Here is a 12,492-nt window from a genome sequence, read left to right as displayed (position 1 = left end):
GTAAGGTTAAGCTTCCTTATGAATTTACTTATGTCTTCTTTTTTTCCTTTTTCTTCTAGTCTTTCCGTTCTTTTGTGCCCATTGCATCAAAGCGATAGAGGTAGCGTTGGTCTTACAGATCGATAAGTTGGGAAATTGCATGATCAAAGAAGGTGCAAAAAAATAATGCTCCAGGTGAAGGCTCTAAAGGGTTAAAAGTAAAAAAGGAACAATACACCATTGGGTCAAATCATCAGCGGAGGAAAGTAAACATAATACCAATAATAAACTTCTATTTTTTTTGGTTTTGGAGGGGTTAATTCACCAAGAAAATAATAGTATTTTTTAATAACAAGCGAAACAAAGCCCCGGGATACAACACTACACGTCGTCTTCTCAGGCAGATTGTTCCTGTTCTGACAATAATTACAACCAACTGAAAATGGGAGGGAGTAGGAGAGACTGTCATTCTCCGATAAAAGAGGTGACTATCAGAAAATGAATAATAGTCTTCTGCTACTCAGTGAAATTAGTGAAGGTAAGGAATCTCTGCAGTTACGGAAACGATAAATATATTGGTTTTAGGAGCCTCATATAGACATTGAGGACTGATTAACTTGTCTGTCAGGGACAGATTATACAGTTACTAATGGTATACATATATACTTTACGTCTTATCTATCACATGTATTTTCCTGAGGGGTTCAATACTCCAAGTTACATCACAGAATACTTAACTTTAAGCCCTAAGAGAACTCAGCTAATATTTAATATGAATGTAATTTGATCATTTACTGCACACTTGCTGTGTTTTACTACTTTCTCTCTTGCACAGTTTTACATCGAGATATTCATGTTGAATTGCCTAAAGTAGATACTGAAGTCTCACGGAGCCTCCTAAGTAAATCGCCCACCTCCTTCTACTTTCAAGGCTTTTATTATTTAGCTCTTATGATTGGAAGTCTACTGACATAATGATTTGTAAATCCCATTCTAAGCCGTCAAACTTTGGCTTTTTACCTATCAATTGTTAGTTATTTATTATTGAACAAAAAAAACTTTTATGAAAAGTCGAAGAAGGTGCAGCGTTTGTGTTGGGTTTACAATGTATCAATAGAGAGTGTATTTTGCATTGTCTTTAGGTGATTTTTGCATATATGTTTAGAGTAACTAGTGTAGTTTTAGATGTTTGACATATTTTGAGGAAAGGGAATGACAAGGTCTAGGGTATTATCATAGAGTCATAGAATGTTAGAGTTGGAAGAGACTTCCAGGGACATCGTGTCCAGCCCCCTGCTCAGTGCAGGTGTGATCAAAACCAGAGGACTGTGGCTACTATATATAGGGTCCATTGGTCCAAGATACCATCTGACATGGGAAGTTATCAAGCATTTCTGAAGTTCAGAGCATTTTTCCGGCGGTCTTCCCCCTCTACCTCTGGAGGTCTGGAGGGGGTCTAAAAATTGGTCAGATCGATGTAAGCAGTGCTGAAATGATATGGGAACAGCATGGGGAAGACCCCTGGAAGCATCTCTGACTCCCAAGTCACTGCTGTAAACAATGTTGTCAGAGTATTACGCCACTTTTACGGACTGACAAACTGTTAAGAAACATTTTTTCCAGGGTAATGACTTGTATATAAGGCAAAATAAATAACAAAAAACAAAAATGCTCCTCCACACCTTGTACTAGTGTTTTTGCACTTCTACCTTGCTTTCAACGGTGAAAAATACATTCACCAGTAAATGTAATTTCATATAGGAAAGGGGTTAAAAATTAACTTTTAATTAGATTACTCTAACAACTAATAGATTACACCCAAAGTGCAGTGTGCATAAACAAACAAAACACATACATAAAAATACACATTATCCATGTATTGTATACAGGAGTAGTAGTATCTGACGTTCCTTCACTGGTTTACGAAATAGACCACTCAAACGGGATGTATGGTCCCTATTAAGGTTAATATGTCTCTAAAGTACAGTAGTATAGATTCAATTGATATTCAGCGGCACACTTTTTCCATGTGGTATGTCGAACCCCCCTTACTACCTCACTTCCTTTTGTACTAGGGTCCCTATTAGAGGGCACTGGAGTTATATATTCAAGTTTTTAGTTACTTAACATATATAACCTACTGTTAGTCATACCATAAACAGTATTCTTTTGCGCTCTATTTGCCTGGACACTATTGTATCTTAGTAAGTAATTATAATGTTTACATGAGAATTGTCCAGAGGCAATTTACATTTCATATGTAAGGCAATACAGACGCTGATTTAACAATACCTATTTACAATACAGCCATCTCTAGTCACATAGCATAAATCGTGTATAATCATTGGAGGTTAATTATTTGCTAACTCAAACACTCAGAGTAGACTTCATGATTCCTCACCATGTTATAGGAGATAATCTTTCTTTTACTTAACTCTCCTTTGATAGGTGTCAGTGTTCCTGCATAGGCGTGCTCCCGACGCATTTCCCTTATTCATCAGGGGAGTTATTGCCGTTTTCTTCCCAGTCTCTCATACTGTCAAATGCATGGGGGGCTCATTTGGTCACCACATGTGACTGCTGCATTTCTATATATGTACCGCACGCCTCATACCGGTTTGCGGCGCACTACCGGTTCAGTTGTGATGGACTTCTGGTGCATAGTTCATCGGTCACATGGATATACATGGATATTTGGACTTTGCACCGCAAGTGAAACGCAGGGCTACTGCGCATGTGTGGGATGGAAAGCGCTCAAGGCATCTCTCATCCCAGCATGACGCAGAGATACACCCACGAGTACTGCAGGAATTAAGTAACGTCATAGATAGACCATTATTTTTGATCTTTAAAGATTCCATAATAACAGGGTCTGTACCACAGGACTGGCGTTTAGCAAATGTGGTGCCAATATTCAAAAAGGGGACAAAAACTGAACTTGGAAATTATAGGCCAGTAAGCTTAACCTCTACTGTGGGTAAAATCCTGGAGGGTTTCCTAAGAGATGCTATACTAGAGTATCTGAAGAAGAATAACCTCATGACCAAATATCAACATGGGTTTACGAGGGACCGTTCCTGTCAAACTAATCTGATCAGTTTTTATGAGGAGACAAGTTCTGGACTGGACCAAGGTAATGCAGTGGATGTTGTGTATATGGACTTTTCAAAAGCTTTTGATACGGTTCCACACAAAAGGTTGATACATAAAATGAGAACAATGGGGATAGGGGAAAATATATGTATGTGGGTTAAGAATTGGCTCAGTGATAGGAAACATAGGGTGGTTATTAATGGAAAGCACTCAGACTGGGTCTCAGTTAAAAGTGGGGTACCACAGGGGTCAGTATTGGGCCCCCTTCTTTTTAACATATTTATTAATGACCTTGTAGGGGGCATGCAGAGTAATATTTCAATATTTGCAGATGACACTAAACTCTGCAGGGTAATCAATACAGAGGAGGACAATTTTATATTACAGGAGGATCTATGTAAACTAGAAGCTTGGGCTGATAAATGGCAAATGAGCTTTAATGGGGATAAATGTAAGGTAATGCACTTGGGCAGAGGAAATAAAATGTATAATTATATGCTTAATTGTAAAACACTGGGCAAAACTGTAACTGAAAAAGACCTGGATGTATTGGTGGATGACAAGCTCATGTTTAGTGGCCAGTGTCAGGCAGCTGCTGCAAAGGCAAATAAAATAATGGGATGCATTAAAAGAGGCATAGATGCTCATGAGGAGAGCATAATTTTACCTCTATACAAGTCATTAGTGCCACCACACTTAGAATACTGTGTACAGTTTTAGTCTCCGGTGTATAAGAAAGACATAGCTGAACTAGAGCGGGTGCAGAGAAGAGCGACCAAGGTTATTAGAGGACTGGGGGGTCTGCAATACCAAGACAGGTTATTACACTTGGGGTTATTTGGTTTGGAAAAAAGAAGGCTTAGGGGTGATCTTATTACTATGTACAAGTATATGAGGGGACAGTACAAAGACCTGTCTACTGATCTTTATACTCTGAGGCCTGAGACGGGGACAAGGGGGCATCTTCTACGTCTGGAGGAAAGAAGGTTTAATCGTAATCATAGACGGGGATTCTTTACTGTAAGAGCAGTGAGACTATGAAACTCTCTGCCGCATGATGTTGTAATGAGTGATTCACTATTAAAATTTAAGAAGGGCATGGATGCCTTTCTTGAAAAGTATAATATTACAGGTTATATATACTAGATTCCTTGATAGGGCGTTGATCCAGGGAACTAGTCTGATTGTCGTATGGAGTCGGGAAGGAATTTTTTTCCCCAGTGTGGAGCTTTGTGTTTGCCACATGGTTTTTTTTTTGCCTTCCTCTGGATCAACATGTTAGGCTATGGGTTGAACTAGATGGACTTAGTCTTCCTTCAACCTTAAAAACTATGTTACTATAATTGCTTGCCCTCTAGTGCGTCTGCATGGATCTATGGGGACAATTTCAATCAGGGGCATGTTTCAAATTTTGTCCAGTTGACCCGTTTCGTATGATAGTGAGGCAACCCATATCAGATGGGACATATACCACTGAGTAATGTGCAGTTATGGACAAAATTCATCTGGATCAATGTCATAAAGCCATAGTGGAAAGTATATCTCTTATTACATATGATGTATTTTAATCTAGGAGTCCATTCTTTCAGTTCAAAACCAAAAAGGTAAGTATGAAAGTCATATGTTATGAATGTATTATAGTGGGGGCCTTGAGCTAGCTAGTCCGATATACTAATGTGACATCAGTGATAATACAGGTTAGGAAAAGACGAGATGGGAAGTGAGGGGTAATATATAGATATAGGATCCTTTTCTATCCCTGGAGTAAGTCTGTCCATTAATTTTGCCTACCTATTGTGGAGGTTGGAACCCTAGGGGACTGCGCAAATGGCGCCCCCACTCGTCGGCGGCTGTCCCTATTATAACTGATCCCTCCACTTACCCTTTATCTCATAGAAAAGAGGTGAAGGACAACTGTTCATTAAGACCAGTTGGTTGCATAGTTTGCAGCCAAAATATCCATTTGCATTCTTATTGCAGATTTTTTTTGGTCCCAATCGACACCCTTAATCAGGGGTTTGATCTTGTCAGAAACCATGAAATGGATTTTTTCAGTGTTACCATTATGAAATTTGTTCGCACGGTTAGCAATGGGGGTATCACGTTTGCTAATAATATCTCTATTATGTAGCTAATAATCCCACAAAAAAAATCGATCAAAGATTTGAGGCTGCTTGTTGATGAGGGTCTTGAGAATGGTGTTGTTGATAAGGGGGGAAAAGACTTCCTCTGTCTACTGCACCCAACAATGGCTACCTTTTATTGTTTACCGAAAGTGCACAATGGGTGTAATCCCCTAAAACAGGGTTCCCCAACTCCAGTCCTCAAGGCCCAGCAACAGGTCATGTTTTCAGGATTTCCTTAGTAGTGCACAGGTGATGTAATTATCAACTGTGCAATACTAAGGAAATCCTGAAAACATGACCTGTTGGTGGGCCTCGAGGACTGGAGTTGGGGAACCCTGCCCTAAAAGGTAGACCAATCATTGCAGGAACAAATAGCCTGACCCAAAATCTTGGAATGTACCTGTTAGGCATCAGGCATTTGCTGGGTTTGAAATAGGTCCAGAACCTTCTGTGGTCTCCCATTCTGGTCCAGCTGGGTCTTATGCTGCTCAGCATCATTGTCAGTCCCAACGCCTAGCTGGTCCACAAGATGTACAGGTTGTCTCTTGGGTCTTTGTTCCTAGCAACATGAAGGATAGGTTGCGGAGGGAAACAGGGCTGCTAAAGTCTAAGTCCAGGATTCGCTGTACTGAGCATGCCCGTGACATGGCGGACCGTGATTGGTGGTTTGGGAGTCAGCTGATCCGGTGACCTGGCACCGCCTGATTGGTCGTGGGTAACGTCACCAATGGTGCGACGGTGGGCAGGGCTTAATCTTTAAAAAGCCCGCCCACAAACATGGCAGCGCGCTCTGATCATTGAGTTTCTGGCAGGCAGGTCTAGTGGAAATAGGCAGGCTTAGATGAAATAGTCAGGTAGCTTCATCTGACAGTCTGGCTCCGACAAAGGGGTCGCCCTACACCCCGAGCAGTCTGCAGACACCCTATTCCTGGTACCACCTGTAAGCCACGTGGAGGGATACTCCTCAGTCTGGTAGCATGCCGGTTGGGAGCACGTATTCGCCGGCGTGAGTCACACACGCATCCTAGCGCCAACTGTGTAGTCCCTGTGCTGTAACAGGACTACAGACACATTATTTATTGCACATCTCTCGTGCAGTTAACGGAGATAGTGCGAATCCCTATTCCCGTTCCGGTGTGCAGTAACACAGGGGATTGTTATTTAAGTTGGTTGTTTTACCTTCTCACCCGGAAGGTGTTCGGCCGCAGTCCACCAGGCTGCATCGCGGACCCCGGGTTCGGTTGCTTTCCATTATTTAATAAAGTTGTTTGCAACCGTCCCCTTAACAATACTTAGATAATATACAAAAACCCTTTGTGATGTCCCTGAGTTTGCATGTCCGTGACACAACAGACCTGTTGAGCAAGTTAGATGGTGTCTGTCTGGAATCAGATATGATCCTTGGAAGTGTAGACGTGGAAGCGCTATACTCATCAATTCCACATGACAAAGGCTTGAAGGCTGTGGACCACTATCTATGGAGTAAAAAGTTCCTGGTTAGGCAAAATACAAGAGCTCTTAAAATAAAGGTGTTGTGTCTATCGAATTGGTAGCCCATACTCTGTAGATAGTGGTCCACAGCCTTCAAGCCTTTGTCATGTGGAATTGGTGAGTATAGCGCTTCCATTCATTAATCAAGTGTCCTTAATTAATCTCAAGAAAGTGGCACTTCATACCTAAATGTCTCACCAAATAACCCAGAGAATTATATATCTGAGTACAGAAGCTATCCAACGATTTAAAAATATATTTTATTAGAACATAATTAAAACACAAAAGTTAAAAAAGCAGAATGCCAAGTAGGGTAAGCTTAAACATTTCCATAACATTATAATCAAGATTAATAATATCTTGGGATCTGTAGGTATCAAAAAATGCTTCACATCATATCAACTAATTACAAGTGATATGCAACACAAAATCATGTTACATATAAATGACGGAAGCATGCCATGATGCTACAGTATGCTGAATACATATACAGTTAGGTTCATATATATTTGGACAGAGACAACATTTTTCTAATTTTGGTTCTAGACATTACCACAATAAATTTTAAACAAAACAATTCAGATGCAGTTGAAGTTCAGACTTTCAGCTTTCATTTGAGGGTATCCACATTAAAATTGGATGAAGGGTTTAGGAGTTTAAGCTCCTTAACATGTGCCACCCTGTTTTTAAAGGGACCAAAAGTAATTGGACAGATTAAATAATTGTAAATAAAATGTTCATTTCTAGTACTTGGTTGAAAACCCTTTGTTGGCAATGACTGCCTGAAGTTTTGAACTCATGGACATCACCAGACGCTGTGTTTCCTCCTTTTTGATGCTCTGCCAGGCCTTCACTGTGGTGGTTTTCAGTTGCTGTTTGTTTGTGGGCCTTTCTGTCTGAAGTTTAGTGTTTAACAAGTGAAATGCATGCTCAATTGGGTTGAGATCAGGTGACTGACTTGGCCATTCAAAAATATTCCACTTCTTTGCTTTAATAAACTCCTAGCTTTATGTTTTAGGTCATTGTCCATCTGAAGTATGAAACGGCAACCAATCAGTTTGGCTGCATTTGGCTGGATCTGAGCACACAGTGTGGCTCTGAATACATCAGAATTCATTCGGCTGCTTCTGTCCTGTGTCACATCATCAATAAACACTAGTGACCCAGTGCCACTGGCAGCCATGCATGCCCAAGCCATCACACTGCCTCCGCCGTGTTTTACAGATGATGTGGTATGCTTTGGATCATGAGCTGTGCCACACCTTCGCCATACTTTTCTCTTCCCATCATTCTGGTAGAGGTTGATCTTGGTTTCATCTGTCCAAAGAATGTTCTTCCAGAACTGTGCTGGCTTTTTTAGATGTTTTTTAGCAAAGTCCAGTCTAGCCTTTTTATTCTTGATGCTTATGAGTGGCTTGCACCGTGCAGTGAACCCTCTGTATTTACTTTCATGCAGTCTTCTCTTTATGGTAGATTTGGATATTGGTACGCCTACCTCCTGGAGAGTGTTGTTCACTTGGTTGGCTGTTGTGAAGGGGTTTCTCTTCACCATGGAGATTATTCTGCGATCATCCACCACTGTTGTTTTCTGTGGGTGCCCAGGTCTTTTTGCATTGATGAGTTCACCGGTGCTTTCTTTCTTTCTCAGGATGTACCAAACTGTAGATTTTGCCACTCCTAATATTGTAGCAATTTCTCGGATGGGTTTTTTCTGTTTTAGCAGCTTAAGGATGGCTTGTTTCACCTGCATGGGGAGCTCCTTTGACCGCATGTTTACTTCACAGCAAAACCTTCCAAATGCAAGCACCACACCTCAAATCAACTCCAGGCCTTTTATCTGCTTAATTGAGAATGACATAACGAAGGGATTGCCCACACCTGTCCATGAAATAGCCTTGGAGTCAATTGTCCAATTACTTTTGGTCCCTTTAAAAACAGGGTGGCACATGTTAAGGAGCTGAAACTCCTAAACCCTTCATCCAATTTTAATGTGGATACCCTCAAATGAAAGCTGAAAGTCTGAACTTCAACTGCATCTGAATTGTTTTGTTTAAAATTCATTGTGGTAATGTCTAGAATCAAAATTAGAAAAATGTTGTCTCTGTCCAAATATATATGGACCTAACTGTATGAATGATCAGATGTATCACATACTGGATCCAAAAAACAAGCATAGGTTAAGAGAAGATTAGGTAAGTAAATGCTCTACTAATAGCTATATCTATAGATAAGGTGCTGGAATCCACCATACATCCCTAATTCCCAATGCAACCCATGCTAGAATAGACAGGTAAAATGGGAACCAAAATCATCAAATACCTTAATTCAACCAGTTATCCCAAGGAACAAGAAATATATGATCAGTGTCCTCTCACTCCGAAGCTCCTTTCACCATCAGCTTCTTCGGGGGGGGGGGTCAGGGTGAGGGGTGTGCTGTTATTTAAATGTACCACCATACAATCAGCGTTGAATACCTGGTCTAGGTCATCTCAGACGTAAGCGGCGCATACCGCAACTGGGTAACTGCACATTACTCAGTGGTATATATGTGTCGCCCCTGAGGGTTCAGTCGCCACAGAGGTACTGCATCTCACCCAGAGGTGTGGTATCCCACTCTCAGGTAAGGATGGAGTACTGCCCGGGACCCTAACACCTGCATCCAACACATCCACTTCAGTAGGGCAGGGCGAGATTGCTCCTAAGGGAGAGCACAGTCCCTGGTCCCTGGCTGGAGTGGAGGGGAACCAAGTGAGGGGGAACCATGTAGTGGGTGTGAGTGGAGGACGTAGTTCAGGGGAGCACTTGTGAAGGTGGTGTATAAAAGAGGGAACCATCTTGGAAAGACAAGACAGTCAGACAAGCCAGTCTGACAGGAGAAGAGAGGGGAGCAGTGGCTCTGCACGAGCTCTGCCCCAGAGTGGGTCTAGCAGAGAGGCCCAGGACTGAGAAGGAGAGAGGAGCAGGAAGGAAGGCTCCAGGAGGAACGAGGGGATCCTAGGGGTACGGGCAGTGCTGGAGACCACCCGTACGCCCGGATCTACCAGGTGTGGAAGGATCAAGCCACAGAGGGGACCGGCCCCTAAACTAGTGGAGAACTACAAGGCTCAGCTAGAAACTGGAGGCTTCAGTACTTGCAAGGTGCAGTTGCCACAGCCACAATTACATCGCCGAGAAAGTGGTCACGGAGGGTCCAGAGGACTGCAGGTCGCCCGACAAGACCCGAGGCTACAGGATTGGGACACTGATTGTGAGACGCAGGGCAGGAGGGTGAGAGCCAGCGCAGGAAGACGACTGAGAAAGGCACACAGAAAGGGGTCCCGTGAAGTGCTCTTGAATTACCTGAGGGTTGGCTGAACCCCTGTCCTGGTGAACGCAGCGCGACGTGGGAGGCTGTAATCTGTACAGTGCAACCTGAGGAACTTAACAACTGTGAGTAAACTCTGAAGACTGCACCCCACTGTCTCTGTGAATTACTGCTGCACCATCACTCCCTGCACTACACTGCACTACAACGCCCAGCAACATTTACAACATCTACACAGCCCTGGAGCTAAGCTCTACCTGTGGAGAGCTACACCAACTCTGCTGCACTAACATCAGCTCCAGAGGACCTGCACCGCAGCGGCACCTCCACATAGCCGCATACCACAGGTGGCGTCACGAACTTCATATAAAAACTATAAATCCCCTGTAAATAATCCCCTTTTGATTGACCGCCCTGGGTCACGGACCGGGTCACCGCCACTGTGACATCTCCGCTAGCAACGACCGCCCCGGCACCGAGTACCCCACGGCCCAGGGGGCGCGTCAACTTGGCGTCACAAACAGGATTCACGAAGCCTGGTATAACCGGGTCCTGTGTGCCATAGACTGTACTGAACTGTGTTATCACGTCATTTACCGTCAGCCGAGGGGAAGCAGGAGGCCCCGATCCGGAACCGCCGGGTAAGAGATCCTTCCGCCTGCAGAGCAGCATACTGGTGCATCAGCAGACGCCCAGGACCTGGCTGAGGTTCACTAGGGGGGAGGAGGAAGCCCAACCTAGGAGAGGATTCAGCCGCGGCCGCCGCCACTGTAATCCCGTTATCGATGCCATATATACCAGGGGCGGTGTGGTTGCCCCAGTACTCAGGGGAGTCGCACACCCTGAACGACTTTGAGGAGAGACTGCGCAGTTTGTTTAAAGTGTACCCCTGTCTGAGGAGCAAAAAGTCAGCATCCTCATAGGACAGCTAATCGGTGCAGCCCAGAGAGAGGGGAAGTCCTGGCCGGGCAGGGACAAAGGCACTGTCAAGGAAATACTGGCCCGGTTGAAGGATACCTTTGACACCCGCATCGCACCAGAAATTAAAATGAAGCTCTTCTGGTGCAAACAAAGGGTGCAGGACAGTGTACGGAACTATGCTCTAAACCTGCAGGAGGCGCTGCAGGCCATTAAACAGGTGGACCCCGACAGTGTGCGAGACGAGGACAGATTGGTAACTGAGCAGTTTATTGAGGGGCTCCTGTCTAACGCTCACCGGACACAGCTGCGCATTATGGCTCTGCAAAACCCTGATCTGGACTTTGCGCAATTTAAAGACCGAGCCATCTGGGTGCTGCGAGAACCAACCCCAAGCGGCACTGCATCCCTTCGGCGTCCAGCTATCACATACCACTAGGAGGTGGCGTCCTTTCCCCCAGCACCTGTGGAGTCTGACGCACAGACTCTTGACAATGACCCATCTGCAGACCTACGCCTTCAGATCCAGGAGCTGACCAAAAGTGTGGCTACACGAACTAAAACCGTGCAGGCCATGCAAGTGTCTCCAAAGGAAAAGATCCAGCTGGCTTCCAGTCCAGATGACGTCCCGTGGCGATGACAGAGAAGAATTCCCCTGACCAGAGGTAGGAACAGCGATCGCTACAAACAGGACGGACAACCCATCTGCCGCCGCTGTCAAAAGGTGGGGCACTAAGCAAGATTCTGTAATTTAAACGAGCAACCCCTGGGGCAGAGGGCCAACCCCCAGGAGTAAGATGACCAGGCCCACAAAGCTAGCAAGACAAGTACGTGGGAGGACGACCGGTCCTGCCTGTCGCGCTTGATGGCATCCCGATGAACACGATGCCATATATCCTTTATAACAATACTGGACTGATTCAGACATTACCCGCCGTCCAGATGAACATCTTAGTATCTATGCTCGCAATGGTCAACCCTTGCCTCAGGTGGGGTATAAAGAGGTGACCAAAAAAGTTGGCCAAGTAGAATTGCCATCACAAGAAATGATTATTGTTGATATTGATCGCCGAGAAAGTCATCCTATGATAACTATAGGCACCAATGTGATAGAGAATTGTCTTGGGGAAAATATTCTTTTGTTGCAGCAGGTCGCAGAGACTGCCAGTTCCAGTCAGCAGCAAGTTCTGCAGAAGGAGATCAGAGCCCTGATGAAAAGACAACAGGTAGAGCTGTCTGGTGGAGAAGTTGGCAGTGTCAGGATGAGTGATCCATTCCCCATTACAATGCCCCCTAGGAGTGAAATGTTAATATGGTGTCGGGCAGCAATCGGTCTCAGGGGTCAAGATTATCAGGCCCTGGTAGAACCCGTGTACTCTGATAGTAGGCCCACCATCTTGACAGCCAGGGGGGCAGTTGATGTCCGCAAGGGGAGAGTACCGATACGCATCCTGAATTGTGGGGAGAAAGAGGTCCATTTACCCCGGTATGCTACCCTTGCTAAGCTGTTCACTTTCAGTAACAATGCAATAAAGACAGTGGAACCCTTGCCTCCATCCAAATCGGCGGAGGATAATCGCT

The 12,492-nt window shown here is 44.3% G+C and overlaps 1 pseudogene; it reads left to right on the top strand.

Annotated features, from left to right (window-relative positions):
• The first annotated feature begins 412 nt into the window (after positions 1–412).
• LOC141153280 (3-galactosyl-N-acetylglucosaminide 4-alpha-L-fucosyltransferase FUT3-like) overlaps positions 413–12,492 on the top strand; it is a 99,880-nt pseudogene continuing 87,800 nt past the window's right edge.

The sequence above is a fragment of the Phyllobates terribilis genome, unplaced genomic scaffold (assembly GCF_046119375.1).
Source record: "Phyllobates terribilis strain yellow unplaced genomic scaffold, ASM4611937v1 Scaffold_7__3_contigs__length_470593459, whole genome shotgun sequence".
NCBI classification, from domain to species: Eukaryota; Metazoa; Chordata; class Amphibia; order Anura; family Dendrobatidae; genus Phyllobates; species Phyllobates terribilis.
Note: the sequence above shows the minus strand (reverse complement) of the source record. Positions and strands in the feature narration are given on the sequence as shown.